The sequence below is a fragment of the Antechinus flavipes genome, chromosome 1 (assembly GCF_016432865.1).
Source record: "Antechinus flavipes isolate AdamAnt ecotype Samford, QLD, Australia chromosome 1, AdamAnt_v2, whole genome shotgun sequence".
Classification (NCBI taxonomy): Eukaryota; Metazoa; Chordata; class Mammalia; order Dasyuromorphia; family Dasyuridae; genus Antechinus; species Antechinus flavipes.
The window spans coordinates 510427485-510443146 of NC_067398.1; positions in this window are offsets into that span (position 1 = coordinate 510427485).

Consider the following 15662-nt stretch of genomic DNA (forward strand, 5'->3'; position numbering starts at 1 on the left):
AAAAAATAATAAGGTCTTAATAGAAGTAGGAGAGATTAAGAGTTGACAAGAATACACAGAAGAACTATAAAAGTAAGATCTTGATATTATTGATAACCAGTTCAATAAAAAAGTAGATTATGATATAAGACTAGTGGAGATTATGGAATTCCAGCTGAGCTCTTAAAAAAACCTTTAAAAAAAATGATGCTGTTAAAGTGCTATACTCAATGTACCAAAAAATTTGGAAAATTCAACAGTGGCTATTGGATTGAGAAAGGTCAGTTTATATCTCAATTCTAAAGAATGATAATGCTGAGAATGTTCAAATTACTGAAAAGTTGCATTCTTTTCATATGCCAGCAATGCTGGACATTATGCTTAAGATTTTACAAGCAATATTGTACAATGAATAATTGTAAATTATTTAGGTATTATCAGGAATGCAATGATCTAAAAAAATCCCAAAGGACTCATGATGAAAAATATTAACTGCTTTCAGAGAAAAACTGATCATAACTGAATGAAGACTACAACATAGTATCTTTCACTTTCTTCTTCCTTTTGGTTAGGATTTTTTCCCACAAAATTACTAATTTGAAAATATGTTTGATACATATAACCTGATGATGTTTTCTCATTTCAGGGAGGGAAAGGAAAGAGACAGAGAAAAATTGAAACTCAAAATTAAAAAAAAAATTAAATACCTTCATTTATAATTGATTTAAAAGTGATACTTTATTTTCTCCCAATTTTATAAATGAAGATAATTTTTAAAAATTCATGAACTTGACGATGTTTTTGAATGAATCAAAGCAAGAATTGAGGTTACCAGGAGAAATGTCAAACATGCAGAAAGTAAAAAAGAATTAAGAATCCTCTAAATGAGATGAAAGGGGAGAGTGTCAAAGCTAACTTAAATATTAACATAAAAAACCCTAAAATCTTGGCAAATGGCCCCATCACTTCCTGACAAATAGAGAAGAAGAAATGGAAACAAGTTCAGATTTTATACTCTTACGAACAAAGACCATTGCAAACAAAGACTACTGCAATGAAATTAAAAGATGTTTGCTCCTCAGAAGGCAGTTATCACAAAATAATAGCATAATAAAAAAGCAGAGGACAGTTTGCTGATAAAGGTCCATATGGTCAAAGTTATCTAGTTCACAGTGGTAATGTATGTCTGTTAAAGTTGTACAGTAAGGAAAACTGAGTGCTAGAGAATCAAAGCTTTCAAATTGTGGTGCCACAGATTTTTAAGAGTCCCTTGGACAGTAATGAAATCAAATCAGTCAATATTTAAAGAAATTAGTTTAGGTTATTCCCATGGAAGGATAGCTACTGAAACAAGCTTAAATGCTTTGTCAATATAATGATAAGATGGGACTTGTTAGAAAAGACCTTGGTGTTGGGAAAAATGGAAGGAAAAAGTGTAAGGAACAGCAAAGGATGAGATATTCAGAGAGCATCATGGAAACAACAAACATGAACTTGTACATACTCTGAGAAACAGTGACAGATAGAAGAGCTTGCTATACCATGGTCTATAGAGTTATAAAGAGTCTGACATAACTGAACAACAACAAAAAATTTACACAAGTAAAAGTGATAGAGACAGAATGTGAGCTTGGGGTATTTGACTCCAGAGCCATGTCTTTCCAAGTCCTTTCCATGTTATCATGCTATTTCACCTTATGCTAATATGTTAAAGTGTTATTCATCTTACGAAACACAACTATATTTTAATAGGGTCATCAGAAACAAATTATTTATCTTTAAAGGGAAATTTTATGACTGAGACAGACCTATGATAAAGATATTCTACGTCTGCAGGGTTCTGCTAGAAACCTCAAACTGCACTACATAGGTAGCCACTCACTGAATTTAAGGGACTGCTCTTTCAGTTGTTTCAGAGATTCATCTTTATTTTCATTGTTCGAACTTGAAGATGTCTATGCTTTATTATAACATTTTGTGACATCATAACATGATGTGACATTTTCTCTGAGAGTCCCAGAATGGGAACATTGAGTAGCCTTTTACAAATAGAAAACAAAAGTCCCTGGCATTCATTTCCATCAGCTAAACAAAAATTGACTAAGAACCCAGCATCTTCTTAAATCTAAAAAGGTATCAAAATGCTTGGGGGCAGGAGCATAACATATTGACTTCTGGATGAAAAAAAAAAATTGGAAACACTGAGATCCTCTAGAGTGCCCTCTCTTATCTTGGTAAAATGTCTAATCTTTCTCTGTAGCATTGCTTACCACTAGGCAGAAAATTCATACTGCTGCTTTAAAATGTCTTTTGAGTCTAATTTTTTGCCATCTAATAACAGGTAGAGGCACTCTAAATTTTCTTTGTTTAACCATTTATCCAGAAACACTTACTAAATGCCTTATGTATAATATACTCTCCTGGGGATTAGGAACATACAAACATAAGAAAAAATATAGTCCCTGTATTCACAGAGAGCATAATATAAATAGATAATTGTCATTTCTCTCCTTTCTATTCTGAATATATTGCTCAGAGGCATTTTTATTGGATTGAATGAATACAAAATAGAGTGATAATGGCACAAACAGAAGTGTGTGGAGAGCCAATTATTAAATCATCAGTGTGTGTATTTATATTTGGGAAATTGAGAATTGCTACAAATGAAGGCTTAATTGTTTCATTGATTGACTAGATTTAAGAAAATGATGAAGAAAATGATAATAATTCAGATTAAATTTAAATTTGTTTCTTACTACATTGTTAAAAGAGCTGGTTGTTAAATATTTATCAACAAACTATTGACAAGAGACATTATAACTAAGTGCTAATGCAAATTATAAAGAAACATTCCTGATCAGTGTGATTAGAGGATGCCTAGTAATACTAGTGATACTGAAGTTGAACGGTTAGTAAAACAGAAGATAAAAACACATGACCATAGATTTAATTTGGAAAGGACCTAAAAGACCATCTAGTACAACAATTTCTTTTTCCAGATGATGATAAAGTTAAATGATTTTCTGAAGGTTACAAAGGTAACATATGTCTAAGGTAGGATTTAAACCCAGGACTTTTGACTCCAAAACCAATGCTGTTTCTATTGTACCAAAGAGTAAAGTGGGGCATAAGTGGTAAGGGTAAACACTAGTGACAGAAATAACACAAACTGAAATAGTGGACTAAGTAAAGTACTAACCAACCAGGAGAGCAAGTCCCCAAGACACAAATTCCAGAGAAGAAATTCCCAAGTAACAACCAAAGAATGGTTTTTGGTTCTAATAGAAAGGCTACTGGCATTATTGCCAAAAAAATGACTAGGGTGTAGTAGTAGAATCATAGGAAAGTGTGTCGTCAAATCAAGACAAAAGTTCCAGAAGAGAAAGAATAAAAACCTCCATTCAGGGTGTGGATTCTCATGAAAATGCTATTAAGAAGATGAATATAAATTCCATATAAGATTCTGGATCTCAAGGATTAGAAGAAAGTAGGAGTCAATTCATGTCATCATTATGCTAAGACATATCATCTATACTGAGGAAAACAAGAATCTCACTTCCCTTTGTCTTGATTCCCTTTGTACCACCTGTAGTTCTAGGCACTACTATTTAGGAAGTAAATTGACAAACTAAAACGCACTCAAAGAAGGACAATTAGAATGGAGGGGGTTGGAGACTCATTGAAAGACCAAAATAACTTTAGGCAATGGAAAGAGGAAAGGGGATGGAAATAGAAGACAGGAGATGACATGGTTTCTGCAATCAAACATCTGAAAAGCATTCATGTGGAAGAAGATTAGACTTGTTTTTCTTTGGTCTTTCTGAAAGAACTAAGAGGCATAGGTATTGAGTCGCAGAGATTCAGAATTATACTCAGTGAAAGGGGCAACTCCTTAGGGAAGTATGGAATGTTACTCCAGAAGGGAATAGCCAGTATAGAATTGTGTTCTTTTTACATTAACCATGATTAAGGGGATTGGTCATTTTAAGTCCAGAATAAGTACCTTGCTACTGAGGAACATATTATAGACAATAGGTAGCATGCTATATTATAAAATGTCCAAGACTGGAAATTATGAAACACAGTTTCTAGTCCATAGTCATTGATAGACTTGCTGTTTGATCCTTCACAAGTATTTCACAAGGAAGGAGTTGGATTAAATGATTTTCAACGTTTCTTATGCTTCTGATTTTTATGTGGTTATAGATTTTATGTATAACATATCACAGTGAATCCCCAAAACCAGAATGAGCCCAATAGTTTGAAAGTTCAATGTTTCTAGACTTAAACCACCCATAAAAGACCTGTAGTGAATGTATATACTATGAGTACAACATAAATATAATATTTGTTTTATATTCCATAAATGCCATAGAGGAAATTAACATAATGGTATTTGCAAAGTAAAAGATTACTTCCCATTCTAACCTCTAGATATTTTCTAAAATAATTTTCTGGTAAGTAATTCTAGGCAAGAATTTATTTGATTCCTAAATTTACTTCCTTTCCAGTTAGAAAAAGAGTTATTTTTGAAGGCATGTTGGGGGAGAAATGCCTCCTAGTGTCTACTTTTTACTCCAATACTAAAACTTATAATACTGATAGCTTTGGCATGGAAACAAATTTTAGAACCTAGACATGAAAACTGAAGGAGAACTAATTTATATGATGTATATAAGAAATCTGAACTTTCTAATCACTCCCACAACTATTACTGGTTTCAAGAGACCAGTGAATTGAATGATTTTCCACAGTAACTAACATGGTTATGATGAATGATTTGGTTCTATTTATTGAGCAAGGAGAGAATTATTACAGTTTGGGGGAATTTGTACAATTGAGTGCTATGTATAATTTTTATTTTTAAATAATGAAGTTTTTAAAAAATGAAAAGTTGGTATATGGTCTTTCTCCCAGCTTCAGCAAAAGGTGATGACTGTGTTGAAGATTGGAACTGAGGAAGAGAAGGGATGAATATAATTCTTTCATTCAGGTAAGAGAGAACTTATAACTTTCCAATGAGGATAACTCAATCTTAGAGCTACTACTGTAGATAAGTTAGGATAAAAGTATGAGACAAACAGACTTGAGATGTGAAGAAATGCCATGAGCCAAGTTAACTAAGATGGAATTATTCTAAGAGAACAGGGGTACTTCCCTAAATCATCACTAGTGATGATAGTGGCAATCAAAGAAATAAGAGGCTTTATTAGCATAGTGAGAGTTTTAGTGATAGAAAATAGAATTCCATTGTGAAAAAACCACAAAGAAAAATTTGACAGCTACAATATGAAACAACCTCTACCAAGAAACAGTGCAATCAGAATTCAGGCAGAAAATATATATATATTTTTGCCTCCAATTCAAGGAAGACAGAAGAAATGGAAAAAAAAATACCTACCTTTGGAACATGCATTTTCAAGTAATTTATTTGTATACTATGGAACATTGGACTCATTTGTATACAGGAACTGGGAACAATTCTATTGCATTATTATTCTGAGTACTTCCTTTTTTATACCATTCCAATTGAATACTTTGCTATTTTAGTTATTGTTCCTGTTCAATCTGAGTAGACACAAGATATGGTCTTGAGCTTCATTTCTCCCCTGAGTAAAATGTGATTACAGAATTGAATGGGATACCATTAAAATTTTATGTATAGGGGCATAGTCTAAATCAGTAACAACTGATGCTTTTATTGAGCCTTTTAATATAGAAAAAATAATCTATTCTTTAATGCTTATTGAATTTAAATATAACTGAATAGTAATTTAAAAATCTAAACACCTTTATTTTCAACTTTCTGTCCCAGAAATAAAATAATAGAATAAATTCTAAATGTTTCTTTTTCATTAATGTATACACATTTTCTATTATTTCCTTGAGATCATCATGCATGCTTTCTATTTTCTTCCACAAGATAATGCACTATGAAGCTGGACATTTATATTTTTATAAAAGTGGACCAACCTATTGCTATTTATGTATAAGGAAAAAGCCACAAAGAAAAATTTGACAGCTACAATATGAAACAATCTCTACCAAGAAACAGTGCAATCAGAATTCAGGCAGAAATATATATATATATATACCTCCGATTCAAGGAAGACAGAAGAAATGGGGAAAAAAATACCTACCTTTGGAACATGCATTTTCAAGTAATTTATTTGTATACTATGGGACATTGGACTCATCTGTATACAGGAACTGGGAATAATTCTATTGCATTATTATTCTGAGTACTTCCTTTTTTATACCATTCCAAATGAATACTTTGTCAGTTCTGAACACTGAAGTAAGTAAGGCTTAAAATAGTTAATGACCTCCATATTTTGGGAAGACAGTGACATATTTTGAATTATGGTTTATTACTGAATAAGATATTTGTTCATTTGAATTACAATTCTACTGCTCCTGGTGCTTATTTTCTATTGTATTTAGGATTGGCATGGGAACAAAACAAAATATTGCTGTTAGAAACCAAGCTTACATTTGACTAGAAAAACTACTTGTTTATACCATCTCTATCAGCCTTTTTTTGTTTTATTTTGTTTATCTCAGAAAGAATTAACAGTCCATCTAGTTAAGAGGAAGCAGATTTTTTCATCTTATTGTTCTTTGTTAAGAACACTTTTCTCACAATCACATTTTACTATGATTTAATTTGTTGAGATGTCAAAGTTTTGTAGTACCATACTTTATAAATTCTGTAGCATAATGAAAGGTAGAACATATCTTGCAAAAAAGATCTTTGACAGAAATCATGATTAGCACATCTGCCTTTTTGTTTCAGTTATGAAATTATACATCCTCCATCAGTCTCTCATTTTAACTCTGTCTAAATCTATATGTGTTAAGTAGGTTTCTTATAACCAGTTTTATGTTGTTTTCTTTCCTTTGCTAGTCTCCTTAATTTTATGGTCACATTCATTTCATTTACATTATGCTTGTTAATATGTATTTTTTCAATCAAATTCATTATGTCTTCTCCTTTCATCCTTTTTACTTTTTTTTAGAAGAAAACTATAAGGGAAGAATTAAATCAACACTTAGTACTTGGAGTTTATATTGTTTAGAATAATTCATTATGTTTTTCTCCTTTTTCTCTCCTCTTCTTACTGAGATTTAAATCATTGTTTCATAATGTCAAGAATATTCCTTTAATGATTAGAATTCCATGCCTATAATTTCTTTTGCTTAAGGTAATGCCCTCCACAACTTATGCCTCAATTCCTTCCTCTTAATACTCCTTCTATCATTCTTGTCCCAACATAGGTCCCTCTTTTCTTTATTGTGCTACTACCATTTTAATCATTTTTAACCTCCATTTGCATAGCTCCCAATAAATGTGTTTCAACAGACTCCCACTCTTTTTTCCACCTCTATGTCTAAATAAATTTAGACATTGGCCCAAATTACAATAAATATATTTCTCCCCTCTTCTTTCTTAGAGTACATTTTTGTTTCTTGCTATTTTGTTTTGTTTAAACAGCCATTCCCATAGAATCAAGTTTTTTGTTGTTGTTGTTGTTGTTGTTGTTTTTTTAATTTCTCTAACCTTTGGAATTGTTAGAACTCTAAAGAAATAATCTCTTTTCCCTTTTCTTAAGTACATAATTACCTCTTAACCTTTGCAAGTTCAACTTTTTTTATAATGTTCTTGTTTCATTTATTTCATTTACTATTTGAAAATTGCCCAATTTTCTCAATAGGAATGCTTAAGTTATTTTTCTTTTATTCCAACATTCTCAACCATATGGGATTGTTCTTCCCTTGAGTTCATCATTTTCTATATATACATAAAAGTTCATTTTTTTAAAAAAATTCTCTCATAGTTGACACATTTTCCTTGTTGAGTACAACTATAATTCCTCAAAAGATGCCATTTTCTTAGTAGCTTGTAATTTTTTTTTGTCTTTGACATAGAAATTTTGGAACTTGGAAATATCATAGCTGTTTTTCTAAAGATGTGATAGTTGTCTGATGGTGGCCTGTGAGTGCTATTTATCTGCACTTTGCTCCTCTGGTTCAAAATTTTTGAGGATTTTTTTTAATGTTATTTTCAAATATGCCATGCTTATTTTTGTTTATTTTATCATTTTAGTGTCATCTTCTAGGAACCACATGATTTTCAGTTTGTCTGTCTGAACCATGTTTTTCAGGTCAGTTATTTTTGAATATTTGATATCTTCTATGCTGTTCTAAATTTTTTACTTTGCTTTCATATTTCTTATATTATTGATTTTTAAAATTATTTCCTTCTGTTCTTTATGTCAAGTGCCTTTTTGACTAATCTTTTAAAGCTTTAGGCATAAGACATAAATTAATCTTTTGACAAATTCATTAGAAATTCAAATTTCTTTATATTTTCCTTTTAGAAAATTAGATCTTGCAATCACTCACAATTCTTGTGGCCTATTTATTTTCTTTCTTTGGCGTTCAGACTTATTACTATTACTTTTAATTGTTATTATTATTATTTATTTATTTCATTATTATTCTCTACTATGATTTTATTCTATAATTATCTTATCCAATAATATTTCTTGCTAATATTAGGAGTTTTTGAAGTTCAAGAATTAGAGAGGTTGTCATGTTTGAAGTTTTTGAATTTAGTAGCTTTCTAAGAATAAACTACTTACTATGTTATAGAGTTGTTGTAAGGCTCAAATGAACCTTAAAACTAGAACTGGAGGTACCTCAGTCTACATTCTCATTGCCTATCAACCCTGAGCCTTTACAGTTTAAGCAGTGAGAAGTGAGTAGCCTAACCTCATGCAAGAGGTTAAATAACAGAACTGAGATTTGAACTAAGATTCCAAGATTTCAAGTGCATGTTTCCAAATCAGATTGCTGCTTCTAATTTTGAGTCTGGCATATTGTTGTTTATGGCATTCAGTTGTTTCAGTCATGTCCAACCTATAAATATTTTATTTGGATATCTAGGCAAAGATACTCCAGTAGTTTTCCATTTCTTTCTTCAGCTCATTTTATAGATGAAGAAACTGAGGGAAACAGTTTAGTAACTTTCCCAGGATCATACAACCTAGTAAGTATCTAGGACCAAATTTGTACTCAAGATTTCCTGATTCCAGCTCTAGCACTCTATTCAAAGCTATAATAATTGTGCTATCTAGCTCCCATATATTTATCACTAAATAATATTGATTAGCCAATTGTATATAAATAAGAATTTTTTAAATGCTATATAAAAGTCACCAATTCTTTTTTCTTTGATTTCTCACTTCCTCAGTGTGCTATGTTGTTGCTGTCTTTGTTATTTGTTATTGTTTTCTTTTTTTTCTATATGGGCACACATAAACCTATTGAAAATGAGTTTTCAGCATTGGTCCAGTTTAATTGCTGAAAAGGAAATAATCTGTGAGGATATGTCATGAATTAGGTTAGCTAGCAAAGGCCTTGATTGAGTGTCTAACCCCATGTTCTGTGAGTTCAAGCCACCAAAGCCATTGGATCTATGGCCCCTCACCATGGCACTATATAGTCCCATGGTACTAGTCCAAAACAGAGGTGGGGAGCCAATATGCAGAACATAGAAGCAGCATTAAGCCAATACTATGGTCCTCTGGTGTAGTATTTTAGTTTTAAAATATAGTTTTGTGGAGATTATAGTTTGTTTGTTTTTTCCAGAGAGATCAAGCAACTTGTGCCTCTCTAGTGAAGTATACATTTTTTTAAAATAGGGAAGATTTTTAGAAGATGACAGAATGAATAAGAAAACTACAAACTTTCCAGATTTCCCCTACAAATAAAATAAAATTGTGCCTCAGGAAGAACATAGATTAATGAAAAATTGTTGGAATTCTAGTGTTAAATTAGATGTAATTGATACAATGCTTGTGTTTACACCTTTACTCACTGGAATTCACAAGTATGGGAGATTCACAAAACTGTGTAACTTTGTGAATTCACACCTCCCTTGAAGCTCTTAGGGCTGGAGAGCACTATGGGAGAAAACCCATAATCCCTCTCTCTCATATTCCACAATTTCTCTCTCTCATATATAAGAAACAGACAGAGACTCTCAGATAGAATTCAGACAAATTACATGGAGAGAGGAGCGTCAAGTCAGAAGAAGCCATGAGTTAGAGTTGAGCTGGAGCCAGGAGAGAATTACTTCAGAAAGCAAAAGAGACAGATTCATCTTTGTGCTGGCTGGAGGCTGAAGCGAGCAGAGGCAAAGGACAAAGCTGCAGGAACTCTTAGAACCAAGGAGAGAGAGAGAGGCCTCTAAGAAAAGCTAACCGGGCTATATTTGAGATTGAGAGCCAGAAGCCCTCTCTTCAAGGCAAGAGAGCTCCATTCCATTTTCCACTTGGTTGGCTAGAGGACTGAAGGACAAACCTTTGGATTTGGAGACATTCGGAGGGAGCTCTTGGAACCAAGCAGAGACATAGGCCTCTAAGCTAACCAGGCTATATTGGAGGCAATAAAAGATCTGAACTTTTTATCACCTGGCTGTGTTTTGGGTGATTATTTACTCTTAACTGATACTAAGACTGCCTCCAGAAAATCTCCCAAGAAACCTGCCCTCCCCCAGAAAGAACCATTATTATATTATTTTAAAGAAGAAAAAAGAACACCACATTTTGGGATTTCTCATCATCATCTAGCAATTACATTGGAGTTGTTTGCACTGGACACTGCTCTGTTGGGTTAAAAGGCCTGTATTTTCCCCAACTGTAATCCTGATTGCTTTTCTGTTGGTTGATGACATCAGAATCCTGAATTTCTAAAGTCTCTCTGGGTGTAACCTCAGATGCTATCATGCCCCACCTGTCCTTTGATTGATACTTTGGAGCTGGTACCTGCCTCTCATTTCTCTGACTCAAATCTACATTCAGAGGCCCAGTGAAAGCCTAGGTTACATTTTGGACATGGGGTTTTGGGTTTTATTCTTTCACCCTATCTTCTCATTGTATCTCCATATCTACAATGAGCTCTCAAATGTCCAACTTTTCCACACTGAAAACATCTATGAGATTCTCTAGACGTCCCTTGCGAGGGATCCTTTCTTTCCATGTTCATCATAGTCTGGGCATAATAAGCATTTGTGCCCATTGGGGCACAGCGTCTTATGATCTCTTCTAAAGGAGCATCCTTGTCTAGCCCCCATATAATTCTTTTGCAAACCTCATGGCATTTTCCTTAGCCAAATGTCTAGTCATTATTTCTGTTGCTGCATTGTCTCCAATGGTTCTTATTACAGCTGTTTGCAAACATTCCACAAAATCTGCAAAAAGTTCATTGGGACCTTGCTCTATTTTTGTAAAAGCTTTACTTCCATTTTGCTGTCCAGGGAGAGAATTCCAAGCTTTTATTGCAGCCTTAGAAATGTGCTCACACACTGTTATGGGATAATAAATCTGTTCTGAATTCTCTCTATACTGAACTTCACCAGTTAGTTGGTCAAAAGTGATTTGTCCAATAACTTGCCTATTTAATTTCCTGTTTGCCTATTGCATTGGGCTTGAATCCTACATAATTCATGAAACTTCGAAAGCCACAATAAATTTTGTCCCGGTTCTAGACATGTCTTAGCTATGGATTTCCAGTCATTCGGGATTAAGATTTCATAAGACAAATTATCTAGTAACATCTTAACATAAGAGGATGTAGCCCCATAAAGAGTGTAACCCTTTTTCAAATCTTTAATTTTTTCCAAATTAAAAGGAGTGTATTTTCTCTTTTTGACCTGAAGAGTCAAGCTTTTCAATCACAGGATATGCATTTATAAAATCAGATATGTCTTCTGCTTCATTTTTTGCCTTAGTTAATGCTTTTTCTAATCTTGTCATATTCTGTTTTACAGGAGAAGCTGACTATGTTTCTGCCTCTTTCCCTCCCCCCTCTTCCTCCACCGAGGAAGGGTTAATTGAGGGGGGAGGGTCATGAGATGTGGAATGACCTAATTCCTCCTGCTGTGAAGTATCATACTCAGAATTGTACTTAACTCCATTCTTATCACCTAGTTTAGTTGGTACTTCTCCTTCCTGCTGTTTTTTTCTTTTTCCTTATGTTAATACTTATAAAATTTCCTAACGCCAGTTGTATTAAATTATATGTATTAAGTATGTCTTTGGAAATTGAGTTAGACCCATTTTTTATTATAGAATTGACAAAGATCTTCTCCTACCAATTTCCACTCATTTAGATCCAATTCCTTTTCCAGAGAGAAACAAGGACATATGTGCTTTACAGTTTGTAAAAGTTCAGTGATCTGCTGTAAAATTACAATTAAATCTTGAATTTCCATAACTTTGACAATGCTCTCTAAACATTTAACTTGAACAGAAACAGAAATGTTTTCTAAACATCTGTCCCATCTTAGCTGAAATTCTACTTTAACTCTTTTAACAAAATTTCTTTGTTGTACTCACCCTAATTTCTGGGTTGAGGAGTTTTTTCACTGGATCAGGATCAGAGGCTTTTCCACTGAAATCCACTGAGGGGTCTGTCAGCCCTACATTGGGCACCAAAATGTGGTGGTCTTTTTTTTTCTTCTTTAAAATAATATAATAATGGTTCTCTCTGGGGGAGGGCAGATTTCTCGGGGAGATTTTCTGGAGGCAGTCTTAGTATCAGTTAAGAGTAAATAATCACCCAAAACACAGCCAGGTGATAAAAGTTCAGATCTTTTATTGCCTCCAATATAGCCTGGTTAGCTTAGAGGCCTATCTCTCTGCTTGGTTCCAAGAGCTCCCTCCAAATGTCTCCAAATCCAAAGGTTTGTCCTTCAGTCCTCCAGCCAACCAAGTGGAAAATGGAATCTCCAAGATAGCCTGGTTAGCTTTTCTTAGAGGCCTCTCTCTCTCCTTGGTTCTAAGAGCTCTTGCAGCTTTGTCCTTTGCCTCTGCTCCCTTCAGCCTCCAGCCAGCACAAAGATGAATCTGTCTCTTTTGCCTTCCAAAGTAATTCTCTCATGGCTCTAGCTCAACTCTGACTCATGGCTTCTTCTGACTTGACGCTCCCCTCTCCATGTAATTTGTCTGAATTCTGTCTGAGAGCCTCTGTCTGTTTCTTATATATGAGAGAGAGGAATTGTGGGATATGAGAGAGAGGGATTTTGGGTTTTCTCCCATAGTGCTCTCTGGCCCTAAGAGCTTCAAGGGAGGTGTGAATTCATGAAGTTACAAAGTTTACTTTGTGAATCTCCCATACTTGTGAATTCCAATGAGTAAAGGTGTAGATACAAGCATTGTATCAATTACATTGAGTTAACACTAGGATTCTAACATCTCCCTTGAGTTATCACCTTGTTTCAAACTGAGTTAACACTAGGATTCCAACAAAAAATAAATAAGCTTCAGAGCAGAACAGGGTCCCATGATACAACCAGAGAAGACCCAAAGAAAGACCCCAAGATAAATGTGAAGTATAAACACATCCAGACCAACTCTAAAGAAACTGAAAGTGGGGAAGCCTGGGTTCAAAATGAGACTCAGCCCAAACTTCAGGAGCTTTCACCTCCCTGACAGTGGGGGGATCTGAGTCTGGTGAAATTGAGGGAACCCAGGCTAATAAGAAATGCCAGGCCCAGCTGTGCTGCTGAGACAAGACCTTAGGTGAGAAGGAACCAGCACACTCAATGAGTGCAGAAGTTGTGGGACAGAAACTCTGTTGGCTACTGGTACTTACAGAAGGTTGGAATTCTGGGTTTGGAGTTCCAGGCCAGAGCAAACAACTGAAGCCAGAAGGAACCCAGTATTAGAGGTAGTTATACTAATACGTTATCACTTTAAAAATGAGTGAACAAAGGAGAAAGAACCTGACTATAGAAACTTACTATGGGAATGGGGAAGCAGAGGTTCATCTTCATAGGAGGACATTGAAGTAAAAAAAAAAAAAAAAAGCCTCTCCTGCCACAAAGAATAATGTTAAATGGTTACCTTCCCAGAAAGAATTTATTGAAAAACAAACAAGCAAATAAACAAAAGACTTTAATAATCAAATGAGATTGAAGAAAAACTAATTAAAAAAAATAAGAGCCATACAAGAAAAACAAGAATATTATGAAAAGGTCAATCAACTAGAAAAGGAGATCCAGAGCCTTAAAGAAGAACATGATTTTTTGAAAAATAGAATTGGGCAAGGGGAAGAGGAATTGGAATTGGGCATGAAATAACAAAATATAAAGAATGAAAAAAAAATAGAACAAATTTTTATTCTGCAGAACAAATCAAGAAAACTTAACAATATTTGGACTACCTTAAAGCTGTGACCAAAAAAACCCTTGACACATAATACAAGAAATAATCAAAGAAAATTGTCCTGAAATGATAAAACTGAACAAGATGAAAAAAATAGAAATAGAAAAATTTACCAGTCACTACTTCAAAGAAATTCTAAAAGGAAAATGTAATGGGCTGAAACTGAGTTGATGCACTAAGATCAGAACACTTATCCAGGGTGCTAACACGGTCTTCACAGGAAAATTTATAGGAACATTATTACTAAATTTTGAAATCCCCAGATCAAAGAGAAAATTTCATGAAGAAAAAACAAAAAAACAAAAATCTTCTCAAATATGCTGGACTTTTAATTAGAATTTTATAGGATCTATCCACAGCTACTATAAAAGACTGCAGGTCCTAGAATTTTCATGTATCAACAATCAAAAGAGCTAGGCCTGTGACCAAAAATATCATATCCTGCAAAATTAAGCATAATATTGGATGAAAAAAATACACATTCAATAAGGATATTGTCTCAACCAAACCTAAGCTCAATTGAAAATTTGTAATATTCTCTCTAAAATGCAATATTCTCTGCTGAGGTTTCTTGAGGTCTCTGGAGGTGCCTTCCTTTTAATTCAGTAATCACCTCATAAGCAGCCAGGTGTTAAAGTCCAAATCCTTTATTGTCTCTTTCCAAGTCTTGTCTCCTTTTCTGGGGCCTGGTTAGCTTTCTTATAGTCCAGATCCTTTATTATCTCCTTCCTGGGGCTAGGCAGCTTTCTGGAGAGCCTCCAGTCTAGCCTTGGTTCTGAGAGCTTGAGCTCTCCGCCTGCCTTCTCTGGCTTCTGAATCTCCCCTACTTCCAAGAGTTTGTGCTTCAGCCTCCAGCCACAACAAAGGTGGAAGATGGAATGAATCTGTCTCAAACCTCCCCACCACCTTTCACCGAGAGCTTCTAGTGCATTTGTCCTCTTTGGTCCTGAGAGCTTATTGCTTATATGCTGTACACTGAGTACAAACCAATCATTATATCACTAGGAAACCATTATTTGTTGTAGGATTAAATCAATGCTAAACTAGATTTAACCATTGTCTCCTCAATTCCACTTAGTACCTTGTTTCGAGTTCTGGTCCATAACATCTCCTTGTAGGATTAAATCAGTCATACTGAACCATGCTAAATTAGATAACTATTGTCTCTATCAATTCCACTGACTTAGTACCTTGTAAGAATCCTTTGTTTCAAGTTCAGATTTCTGGCCCATAACAAAAAATTAACATATAATAGTCAACATCAAAGACTGATTTTAAGGGATTCATTGGTGACCAACTGTATGTGTTTTGTATGTGGAAATGTAAACCATACATTTAAGATTGACTTTTGGAATTTGATAGTCCAAAAGAAAGACTGGGTCAGAGCTGAGTATTATCTCTTAAAAAGCAAAGCTATCTAGGAAAAAGTAAATATAATAATTATGCTAT